Source organism: Capsicum annuum, chromosome 2, assembly GCF_002878395.1.
Source record: "Capsicum annuum cultivar UCD-10X-F1 chromosome 2, UCD10Xv1.1, whole genome shotgun sequence".
In the NCBI taxonomy this organism is placed as follows: Eukaryota; Viridiplantae; Streptophyta; class Magnoliopsida; order Solanales; family Solanaceae; genus Capsicum; species Capsicum annuum.
Window position 1 is genome coordinate 92,093,056 of NC_061112.1, and position 12,829 is coordinate 92,105,884.

Below are 12,829 nucleotides of genomic sequence, written 5' to 3' on the forward strand. Positions count from 1 at the left end.
ACCTTGGAACCCATAAGGGATTTACTTGTCTATATATTGTTCTATTTGATCTTTTAGGTCTTGACTTCTCCTCGATGGTTTAGGCCACCACGCCATTAAAGTCTATACGCGACAGATAGACTCCTGGAACCATGACATATTTGCTTACTTGAACATAATTTCTTTCTACGAAAAGAAAGGAAATGGTTCATTCCACAAAACAAAAAGCTTTTTTACGAGGTACAAATATAAATTCCTCTTTATTTGATTTGTTACAAAACCGACCATAGATAAATTCCCCTTTTATTTGGGAGTATTGACTACACCCTAATTCTGAGCTTCATGTTACTCTTTCCAAGTAACATGTCTGGTCCAGGGCATCCCAATTGGATTGATTGGGATGGCAGTTTTTCCTTCCGAGTCTGTAAAATTAGAATTTCGATTAAATCACATATCGCAGTATACTAGGCCTTCTAATTATTTAAGAGGTTTATCTAAAAGATTCACAATAAAAATAGGAAGACGTTTTAAATACCACAGATGGGTTACTAGGAATACGAGTTTGATATATCCCATTTGATACCTTCGTATCCAAGAATCAACAAATTCGACTCCACATTGTTCACAATATTTTAGATCTTTTTTTTATCTCCGATTACTCGATAATTTCCACAAGAACAAATTTCGCTTTTTATAAGACCAAAAATTCATTCAAAAAATAATCCATCTTTTTCTGGTTTATTAGTTTTGTAATGAAAAGTATAGGGTTTTGTTACCTCTCCAACTATCTCTCCATTAGGCAGTATTTTTGTGTCCTAAGTACTTATTTGTTAATACAAGTGCGACTATGAAGATCAATGTGTGTACAAGTGATGCAAAGGATCATCCTAGGAAGTGCAATGTTGAGACGTGAGAAAGATCAAAGACATATCAAAGATGCCCTATTTGCTCATTTGTTACACTAGAGGGGCACCCCCTTTTTAATTAAGGGTCTTTTGGCATTTCGTCTTTTATGTAATAAGGAGACTATATATAGTTTAGCATTAGGGATTTTCATTACTTATTTGATTATTGTTGTAAGTCTTGACATTTGAAACACAAAAGTCCTTTCTCTACTTGAGGCAAACCGAAACTTGTAACTAGGATAGCAATTCAAGGGTGGAATCTCTTGTGATTGCTTGTTTTTGAGAAAACTTGGTGATTGATTGGTGGAATCCTATATTTTTTCATTGTAAGAGTTAGGTGATCATGTGTGGAGGTGTTAGTTATCTTAGAGTTTTATGTTCTCTTTGGTTACTAGGATTTACACCACCTTTGTCTAACTATCTATCCCTTTACTTTTGTTTTCATTTTGTAGCAGTTGTGTCTTGTATTCTTGTAATAGTTGGTTGGTGTTATTGTAAGATTATTGTTCATCACATTAATTTAGTGTTGTTTCTGTTTTGGTGTGGTTATACATGTTATTATCTCTCCATTGTTGAAGCATTCTCAGATTTTCTTCTCATTCTTTTGTTGTCTTTCTTGGCCGAGACTTGGTTCCTTGGGCTCTCGGTTTGTGTGTGTTTTGTGATGTTTTTGGGGGATATTTTGTGTCTTCTTGGGGTTTTAAGGTATCATTTGGTATCATAGCTAAGTCTGTTTGTGTTCCTACGCTACCAATCTTGGGCTCTCTTAGTCATAAAATAAAAAAAAAGTGTTGAAGTGTTCTTGTTCTTGGCCGGGTGTTCTTCTTGTTGTTGTTGTGTTTGTTTGAGATTTGTGTCTAGATTTGAGTGTGTTTTGTTGTCCTAGTTTGTTTCTAGTGTTGGTTTTATTTCTCCTCAACACTTATTTAGTCTACAACCCAAGTTCTTGAGCAAGATTCGAGTTGTGTTGTGGTGTTAAGTGGACGGTTTGTTGTTGTTGTTGTTGTTGTTGTTATTCATCTTGTGTTCTTGTGTTGTGTTGAAGAAGTTATTGTTTTATCTATAAGAATTTTTTTTTGTCTTGAAAACAATCCAAGACAACACCAAGGTAGAAAAAGAAAAAGAGCCCTCCAAAAAGCAAGTAACCAAAAAGGAGTAAGACACTTTTCAAACTTAGACAAAAGAGGAAAGAGACAAGACTACCCCAAAAAGTTGTCTTGCGAAAAGAGTGCAAGTTGGTGGAAAGATTTTGAATCTTGAAAAGAGAGTCTCAAGTCTTGTAAGCCTATACCATAGCCGAAATATCTTCCTTAAAGGTGTATTATTGAACATCAAAATCTTGGAACAAATTCTCTTCAACAAAAGAGTGTGTTTTTGTTTTGTAAACTTTTTTTAGTTTCTTGTTGTAGTTTGTGTGGTGGTGTTGCTAGTGGTTCAAAGACTTGAACCTTTGTTGGTGTGTTGTGTTTGACATTGTGGACTATTTTTGGTGCAATGGAACCCGAGACTTCACACTCTCAACCAACGGGGGAACATAATCCTACTAGTATCATTTTGGCTTGCCTTGAAGCTATGTCCTGAGACATGGCTAGGATGACCACGGATATTGAAAAACTAGACTCGGATGTGGTATCAATGAAGGGTGAAGTTCCAATTATGGGTGGGAGATTTGAGAGAGTGGAAATCCAAAGAAGCCGCCTTCTACCCCTTGACATATTTCACCAACTAGTACTCTTGTGGCTATGCACCAAATGCTATATCCACCTATTGCCGCAACCCTCACTCCAAAATCTGAGATCATGATAGACCAAGCCACCATCTACTTCACCAATTACAAAAAAAAGGACTTGGAACTGAAATATCACCACCAAACCCGAGCCCTCCCATCGAAACTCCACTTGACCAAAGACCTCATTATCCAAATCCAATCCCGCCGCTACAAGCTCCACTTAACCCAAATAGACCTATACATGTTGAGGGGTATGGTAGAGGAGAACAAAATTCTGGTTATGGAACATATGATGATGTTTACATTATAAGGAAGGATATGAGGGGTAGGCAAGGTGATCAAAGGGAAGTTCATGGCCGAGAAGGAAGAGTTGTTCTTTGGAACCAACAAGGGAACCAAAATCATGATGTAGGTCTAAATGACATCAAGGTGGGTCTTCCAACATTCACAGGTGAGAGTGATCCAGAATATTTTCTAGCTTGGGAGTCCGCTTGTGAGAGAATCTTCCAAGTTAGTGACCTTACCGAGGAGAAAAAGAGTTGATATGCGATTGCACATTTTGAGAGTTATGCTACTCTGTGGTGGGAGTATGTGAAGCAATTTGGCAATGTTTTGATTGAGGGGCAGCCCCCTCCTTGGTTTAGGTTAAGGTACCTCATGATACAAAGGTACTTACCCGAGAGTTACCTTGCTAAGTTGTATAACTTGAGGCAGGGGAACAAAAGCGTCATGGCTTACTATGATGAATTCCAACAACTCATTTTGAAACTTGATCACTGAGGGAGAAAGTAAGACATGAAATCATTCGATTCAAGGTGGGATTGAATAGGGACATTGCTTCATGGTTGACACTTCACAAGTTTGACATCATTGATGCCATCTTCCAAGACGCCTTGGAAGTTGAGAAGGAATTACGAGAGAAACCAAGTGTCAAGCTCAAAGGGAAATCTCCCTCGGGTTGGCACAAGTACAAAAATGACCCATCCAATATGGAGAAAACCGAGGAAAAGGATTCCCAAGGTGAAAACAAGGCTCACCAAAGGTACCCTCCGATAAATGAAGGTAAACTACATTCCTCTTTTAGTTCTAAGGGATTTCAATGTTTAAAATGCCAAGGTTGAGGACACAAGGCTAACGAGTGTCCAAATAGGATAAATGTGATCCTAAGGGAGGGAAAATTGTACTTTCTTAGGGAGGAGGTGGGACTTGAACTGAATAAGATTGATGATCAATCTTAAGATGGAGAGAAGGTAGAACCTGAGGAGCCAAAGGAGTGGGATGAGAAAGATATTTGGCCATGTGAAGGTGAGATTGTAGTGCCTATGTATATGGAAATGAAATTCATGTTTAGTGAGAGTATGGAAGAAGAATCCAAGAGTGAGGAGGATGAAGAAGGAGAGAAGCTGAGAGTTAGGATTGTGGGATTTGCCCACAAGGACTCTTTGTTGATTACTAACCGAGATACTAGCACTTTGCCTTGTATCATATCTTCTTATGTGCAGGTTGTAGAATATATAAATCCAAGGAGCATTCTTGATGACATTATGGGACCCTTAGTTGAACATCCTAACCTTAGGAAGAGCAATGAAGAGATGATACAAAGAGGAGAGCTTGCCGGTGATGATTGCTTGAATTTGAGGGCAAATTCCTCTCAAGATGGAGAGGATGATACAAGTGCGACTATGAAGATCAATGTGTGGACAAGTTCTGCAAAGTATCATCCTAGGAAGTGCAATGTTGAGACTTGAAAAAGAACAAAGACACACCAAAGCTTCCCTATTTGCTCCTTTGTTATACTAGAGGGCTCCCGCCTTTTCATTAAAGGTCTTTTGGGCATTTCATCTTTTATGTAATAAGGAGACTATATATAGTTTGGTATTAGGGATTTTTATTACTTAGTTGATTATTTTTGTAAGTCTTGACATTTGAAACACCAAAGTCCTCTCTCTACTTGAGGAAAACTGAAACTTGTAACTAGGATAGCAATTCAAGGATGGAATCTCTTGTGATTTCTTGTTTTTGAGAAACCTTGGTGCTTGAGTGGTGGAATCTTGTCTTTTTCCATCGTAAGATTTAGGTGATCGTGTGTGGAGGTGTTAAGGGTCTTAGATTCTTATGTACTCTTTGGTTACTAGGATTTTGTAACGCCCCAAAATCGGGCCCCGAGACATCACACGGTGCTTAAGGTCACAAGTCACCCCAAGCTAACCCTTCTACTGGCATAAGTCATAAGCAACTGAATAAAAATACAAATCCATACAAATCAGCAGAAATTAACTCTTTTCTGAAACTGTTTGATACAAAAATAGAATTTTTCAGGATTACAATTCTGCCTTTACAACTAAAATTGAAACAAAATACATCAACTTCTACTGACAGTCTATGAAGCCTCTATTAGTACTGACTGGAGGTAGCCGGGTCATGAATCCCGACTACCCCAACTCAATACGACTGAATAAAGAAAATACAACACTATAAACTCTGCATAACTAACCCAAGCCCTTGAATCAAAAGGACTCATCACCTGCTGACTGGATACCACGAACTGACTGGATCTGAAGGTACAACTATACCTTGTACCTACATTCCGAGAAAATGTAGCCCATATACAAATATATGGGTCAGTACTATGGAAAAATACCGAGCATATAGGGGTGCAATTCATATATAAAATAATATCTTAATATCATCATAGTTTATCAAATTATGCATGCTGATATAGATGACTCACTTAGTTCAAATTAAATCATCAAAATCATGAGAGGATGAAATAAGTATAATAACATAAGTGAGTCATCATATAATTTGTCAATCACTTTCAGTTCATCAAGAATATCAATTCTCATAACGTAAATATCATTTAAATCTTTTGAAAGAATAACTTTCACAATTCCACTTTCAAATCACTTCACCATTCACCATAGACACAAGGAAACACACACACACTGGGAGATCCTATAACCGACGTAAACCATGTGAGCTACATGAAGTCCAACGTACAACCCACGTTGGGAAGAGACGTCCTATCCTTACCATCGGAGTAGGACTATCGATATCAAATCCACACAAACTAATGATCACTATATAAATCAGCCTCATGCTCACTCCTATGGGGGCACGTAGTTCTAGGGAAGTAAGGTCACTTTATACCTCCCACTCGATGCGAAAGATTTCTCCCTGACTTAGCTCAGATCATTTTAAAGACAATCCACAACAAAACAATTTCAGTAATATATTAATATACATCGGGAGCCATCATGCTTCCCATCTATCAAAATCAACCACGTTGTGGATTTCTTTCACACGCGAGGTCAAAACAACTCCATTAAGACCAAAAGGTCAAATCATTCAAAATATCTCAAATATTCAACATCAACGTGATTATAACACACACTTTCTCAAAAAAAATGTAATTTCCAACGGGGATTCACAACCCATATATTAAAATCATGATAAATATCGTTCAAGATTCATGCTTTATATCTCCACACATGTAAATTCACCTTTCAAAATCATAAACATCAAAATATCATAATAATCATCATAAGATATGGGTTCATACTTCAAATTCGTAAAAAATCAAATAAAAATCATGCCTTTGTAAAGAAAATTACTTTTGGGCACAAGAACGAAAGAGAGTTCTTGTTGAAAAGACCCCCCATAACTTGAATGATGAACTTTAGATCGATACTCATTTTTGAGATGTTAATCGTACCTTTGAATGATGGTTCTTGGAGTTCTTGAACTAGGAACTTGGAATCTTGAATAAAATTGCAGAATTAATGGTGAACTTTGGAGGTTTTTGAAGTTCTTGAACTAGGAACTTGAAATCTTGAATAAATTTGCAGAATTAATGGTGAACTTTTGAGGTTCTTGCAGTTGGATGTAGGAGCTTAGGGTTTTCTTTTTGAGGGAATTTGATGAAATATAATATATAATTCTTCCAATAGGCTTTAATATAGGGTTTGGACGGATTTTGGGTGAGGGGGAATGACCAAAACGCCCCTAAAAATCAAATAATTCTCGAATCTGTCCTTGGTGGACTGGTTTGATAGTCTAAAGTAGATCAACCATAACGTTTTACTCCGATATCGAAATTGGATGAAACCAATTTCATTAGAAAGAGGACTCTCATATATTTCCATTGATATATAGTATCTCACCCAAATTATTGTGTACGAGGAGTTATGATTGTTTAAAATTGACCCAAAAATTCACTTTTGATAGGCTGAAGTAGATCGACCATAACTTTTTGCTCCGATAGACAAATTAGATGAAACCAATTTAATTGAAAAGAGGACTCGTAGAGCTTTCCATTGAAATATAGTAGATCACCCATATCATTATGTACAAGGAGTTAATAATCGTTTAAAGTTGGACCAAAAATACGCCAGGCCTCAGTAATTTGTTTCCTGCACGTTTTACTGTTCAGAGTTCGATCGGAATGGTCGTAGTTCGATCGGAATGGACGTAACTCATCACTCGAGTGTCCGTTTTTGATGATCTACATATCGTTGGAAAGCTTATTCGATACTATACGCAGTGGTAGGTCAAAGTATTATAAATACTACACAAAAAATTTATGGATCGCTCTAAAGCGTAGAACTCGATATGCTTCTCATGAAATCTTTACAAAGAAAATTTTCTGGGGTATTACATTATCTCCCCCTTGGACACATTCATCCTCGAATGTCGCTTGATAGGATAAAAGAACTGATCAACTGACCTTCTTAAGGGACACGAACATCTGAGACATATCGGCACGATTGGAATTACAGTTTCCTAGTCCTCATACTGAACATTCATATCTGATGCATAAATATCTAGCTGAACTGACTCTGGAATATTTGAATGTGTATGCAACAATAGCCAATTCAAGGCTCGTAATAAGAACTTGAGCATGAACTAGATGTGTTTAAAACACGGAAGCTTTAAGAAATCACGGGGTATCTCCCCCTTGGGAATCTATGTTCCTCTACAACACTTATTTCACAGGGTCACTAAGACTGTGCACGAGGCACCTATGAATTAGCTCATATGCATGATGCACGAATAGAGGTATACCCGTAACTACTGAGATGCTCCGTATGGAAATGATTTTATTCCTAAGAACCTAGGATAACATGATGAATGATAAATGAGAAGGTATACTATACGATTCTGATTGACTGAGCTGGAATACTTGAAAAATAAAGACCGTTTAGTAAAAGTTTACGAATTGAAGCATAACTAGCTTCCAGAATCTGAAACATGTACACCACAATCCCTCAAGATAACCACTTAAAACTTCAACTAACCATAATATACATGAAAGCTTAATCTCAATCTTACTTCACATTACCACTTAGCTCAAAATAAGCATACACCATCTAGAGCTTCAATGATTTCAACTCAACTTCAGAATTTCAATCTTAGAGTCTAACGCTCAACTCAAATTTTTCTCATCCTTAACAGACCACACTACCTCTGTCATCGCTTATTAAAATCACGCTTGTAAACTTATATTTCTAAACCATAAGAATCAAAATCACATCTAAGAAGCTCAACCATTATAGTCATACACTAATCCTCGAAATTAAAGCAGTCCCATAATATCTTGGGTGAACTTTCTCATCATAAACACAACATCAAACTTAATCACGAATCAACCAAACTTAGGCTCTTATATCCACTATTCAAGCCTACTAGATCACTTCCTAACAACTAATAACATTAATCAAGAAATCATCATAGTCACCTTCACGATCACCAATCATTCAAACTTAACTTTTATCACACAATATAACTTAAAACTTTTCGCACAAAATTTCTACTTAGAAACTATAAAACAATCCTCAACAAATGCTAGCCCATTTAAACTTCATAATAATAATAATTAGTCATAATCATTTAGCTTATCTTATTCACAATCCATTAACACATCCTTCTTTTACTCGTTACTACTATCTACCCTTCATACACAACTTAACTTAGTTTATAGCTCTCTACATCTTAACTTAACTTCCTCTTGCAATTTGGAGAGCGCCTAGATTAACAACACTTACCCACCGAGTACTTCCATCACTAACCTATACTATCTATCATACAAATACCGTCAACACCCGTTTCATACCTCGAACAAACTATATTACTTCCTATTAACCCAATTGCATGCAAAAAGGGATTTCGCTATACTTATGGTAAACAAATCACACTTACCATCCTTCTTACTACATTACCTCCACATCCCATATTTTCAGCCAGCACAAGGAACAAGATGAACTACAAGTTTCTAGTGGATCGAAATAGGCCTCACACGGCTTCACTAGACTTTGGTTTTGTGTTTTGATCAAGAAAGTTATATGAATAACAAAGTAACTATGCTAGTGCATCGAAATAGGCCCCACACGGCTTCACTAGACTTTGATTTTTCACAAACATAATGATAACAAGATTACATAATACAAGAGATAGAAACTTGACACACAACATTCAACGATCTAAGAATACACCTTACTCTGTCTTAATTAAATAACTCATAAGAATGAGGGCATAACTTTTAACTTAAGGAACTTAACACACTAGAGAGCTCCTCTCAAGCCCTTTGTGTAACTTTTGAAATTTATTCTAGAAAATATAGAAGCATTACCTGGGGAAGAACTGGAGCAGGCGAATCATGTTATCTCAAAAATAATACATAGAGGGAGAAGTATAGATTAACGTTGTAGATTCTGAGGAGGAATCTGAAAGCACATCTAACCTAGGCTTAGTTCACTACTTTTATGAACATAAATAAAGTACTTCAATCTTTGGAACTCAAAAAGCACTGATAGGATACTTTCTAGATCTCTTACAATCCCATAATTATCTACGGAGAATTAAGCTTAACTGTTTCTGATACCTTGAAAATGAGGCAGTGTTGGCCAGAAGAGAGTAAGATGAGAATATATATAAGCTTCTTGGAAAACCTTTTTATAGCACGATCTTAGACTAGAAAGAAGGGAAACATTTCCTAAATGCCCTATAGCCTCTCGAAGAAAAGTATAGAAGTCTCCGTACCGTTCCGCAAGAATCTACTAGACACGACTTCATAGACACTCTAGAACACTTGGACTCTGTGCTCTGATTCCAAGTTTGTAACGCCCCAAAATCAAGTCCCAAGACGTCACATAGAGCTTAAGGCATAAGTGACCCCAAGCTAACCCTTCTACTGGCATAACTCATAAGCAACTGAATAAAAATACGAATCCATACAAATTAGTAGAAATTAACTCTTTTTTCAATCTGATCGATACAACAATGGAATTTTACAGGATTATAATTCTGCCTATACAACCAAAATTGAAACAAAATACATCAACTTCTACTGACTATTTATGAAACCTCTACTAGTACTGACTGGAGGTAGCCAGGTCATGACTCCCGACTACCCCAACTCAATACAACTAAATAAAGAATATACAACACTATAAACACTGCCTAACTAACCCAAGCCCTTGAATCAAAAGGACTCATCACCTGCTGATTAGATACCACAAATTGACTGGATCTGAAGGTACAACTATACCTTATACCTACATTCCAAGAAAATGTAGCCCACATACGAATATGTGGGTCAGTACCATGGAAAAATATCGAGCCTATAGGGGTGCAATGCATATATAAAATAATATCTTAATATCATCATAGTTTATAAAATTATGCATGCTGATATAGATGACTCACTTAGCTCGAATTAAATCATCAAAATCATGAGAGGATGAAATAAGTATAATAACATATGTGAGCCACCATATAATTTGTCAATCACTTTTAGTTCATCAAGAGTATCAATTCTCATAATGTAAATATCATTTAAATCTTTTGAAAGAATATCTTTCATAATTCCACTTTCAAGTCACTTCACCATTCACCATAGACACAAGGAAACACACACACACTGGGAGATCCTATAACCGACATAAACCATGTGAGCTACATGGAGTCCAATGTACAACCCACGTTGGAGAGAGCCGTTTTATTCTTTCCATTAGAGTAGGACCATCGATATCAAATCCATTAAAACTAGTGATCACTATATAAATCAGCCTCAGGCTTAGTCCTACGGGGGCACGTAGTTCTAGGGAAGTAAGGTCGCTTTATACCTCCCACTCATTGCTAAAGATTTCTCCCAGACTTAGCTCAGATCATTCAAAGACAATCCACAACAAAACAATTTCAGTAATATATTAATATACATCGGGAGCAATCATGCTTCCCATCTATCAAAATCAACCACGTTGTGGATTTCTTTCACACTCGAGTTTAAAATAACCCCATTAAGACCAAAAGGTCAAATCATTCAAAATATCTCAAATATTCAACATCAACATGCTTATAACACACACTTTCTAAAAAAAACACAATTTTCAATGGGGATTCACGACCCAAATATCAAAATCATGATAAATATCATTCAAGATTCATTTTTTATATCTTCACATATGTAAATTCATCTTTCAAAATCATAAACATCAAGATTTCATAGTAATCATCATAAGATATGGGTTCATGCTTCAAATTCATAAAAAATTAAATAAAAATCATGCCTTTGTAAAGAAAATTACTTTTGGGCACAAGAACGAAAGAGAGTTCTTGTTGAAAAAACCCCACATAACTTGAATGATGAACTTTAGATCGATACTCATTTTTGAGATGTTAATCGTGCCTTTGAATGATGGTTCTTGGAGTTCTTGAACTAGGAACTTGGAATCTTGAATAAAATTGCAGAATTAATGGTGAACTTTGGAGGTTCTTGAAGTTCTTGAACTAGGAACTTGGAATCTTGAATAAATTTGCAGAATTAATGGTGAACTTTGGTTGTTCTTGAAGTTCTTGAACTAGGCACTTGGAATCTTGAATAAATTTGTAGAATTAATGGAGAACTTTGGAGGTTCTTGAAGTTCGATGTAGGAGCTTAGGGTTTTCTTTTTGAGGGAATTTGATGAAATATAACATATAATTCTTCCAATAGGATTTAATATAGGGTTTTTATGGATTTTGGGCGAGGGGGAATGACCAAAACTCCCCTAAAAATCAAATAATTCTCGAATCTATCCTTTGGTGGACTGTTTTGATAGTCTGAAGTAGATTAACCATAATGTTTTACTCCGATATCCAAATTGGATGAAACTAATTTCATTAGAAAGAGGACTCTCATATATTTCCGTTGATATATAGTATCTCACCCAAATCATTGTGTACTAGGAGTTATAATCATTTGAAGTTGACCCAAAAATTCACTTTAGATAGGCTGAAGTAGATCAACCATAACGTTTTGCTCCGATAGACAAATTGGATGAAACCAATTTCATTAGATAGAGGACTCGCAGATCTTTCCGTTTATATATAGTAGATAACATAGATCATTATGTACAAGGAGTTATGATTGTTTAAATTTGGAGCAAAAATATGCCAGGTCTCAGTACTTTTTTTCCTGCACGTTTTACTGTTCACAGTTCGATCGGAATGGTAGTAGTTCAATTTGAATGGTCGTAAGTCATCGCTCGAGTGTCCGTTTTCGATGATCTACATATCGTTGGAAAGCTTATTTGATACTCTACGCAATGGTAGGTTAAAGTCTTAGAAATACTACACAAAAAATTTATGGATCACTCTAAAGAGTAGAACTCGATAAGTTTCTCTCGAAATCTTTACAAAGAAAATTTTCTGGGGTATTACTGATTTACACCACCTTTGTCTAACTATCTATCCCTTTAATTTTGTTTTTATTTTTTAGTAGTTTTGTCTTGTCTTCTTGTAATAGTTGGTTAGTGTTATTGTAGGCTTATTGTTCATCCCATTAGCGTAGTGTTGTTGCTGTTTTGGTATGGTTATACACGTTATTATCTCTCCATTATTAAAGCATTCTCATATTTTCTTTTCATTCTTATGTTGTCATTCTTGGTTGAGACTTGGTTCCTTTGGCTCTCGGTTTGTCGTGTGTTTTGTGATGTTTTGGGTGCTGTTTTGTGTCTTCTTGGAGTTGTAAGGTATCATTTGTTAAGGAGAAACTGATCTAATTCGGAGCTATTGTTGTTTATATCGATTGATCATAGAAGAAAAATTATTATTCATTCTAATTAAGCTTCCTTCCTATTAATCTAGAAGTTCTTCTCAGATACAAAGAAATGATTCAGCTCCAAAGCTACAGATCGTAGTTCTCGAGCGAGCAATCAAAAAGATTCTAGAGCATCTT

At 36.0% G+C, this 12,829-nt stretch overlaps 1 pseudogene; it reads right to left on the bottom strand.

The window, feature by feature from the left end:
• Nucleotides 1-12,713: 12,713 nt before the first annotated feature.
• LOC124896207 overlaps nucleotides 12,714-12,829 on the bottom strand; it is a 3,144-nt pseudogene continuing 3,028 nt past the window's right edge.